General features: G+C 38.8%; 1 protein-coding gene across 2 annotated transcripts in view; it reads right to left on the bottom strand.

Moving 5' to 3' along the window:
• Positions 1-309, bottom strand: part of fras1 (Fraser extracellular matrix complex subunit 1) — a 242,061-nt gene that overhangs the window by 11,068 nt on the left and 230,684 nt on the right. The gene's annotated exons all lie outside the window — the stretch shown is intronic.

Genomic DNA, 309 nt, shown 5'->3' with positions numbered 1-309 from the left:
ATCCAATTGCGCCCAGAGGCATTTGAGGGGTGTCCGTTGGTGACGGACTTTAGGCTGTGAATGAACCTTCCCCAGACACGCTTTCTGCATGCAACAGTACATAATTTAGGTGAAAAGAATAAGCATGTTTAGAACACTGTTTAAGTTGCCAGGATAGACGAGACATGATTGTGAATTGGGCCTTTTCAGAAGAAAACAACACACTGATTTGGATGAGTTGCTTTTGTGCATCAGGAACTAAATTAACATTTAATTTTATCCCCCTCCCTTGGCTCCGTAATATATTATATGTATATATATATATATATA

The sequence above is a fragment of the Etheostoma spectabile genome, chromosome 5 (assembly GCF_008692095.1).
Source record: "Etheostoma spectabile isolate EspeVRDwgs_2016 chromosome 5, UIUC_Espe_1.0, whole genome shotgun sequence".
NCBI lineage: Eukaryota > Metazoa > Chordata > Actinopteri > Perciformes > Percidae > Etheostoma > Etheostoma spectabile.
The sequence above is the reverse complement of the archived record's forward strand: the minus strand, read 5'-3'. Positions and strand labels throughout refer to the sequence as shown.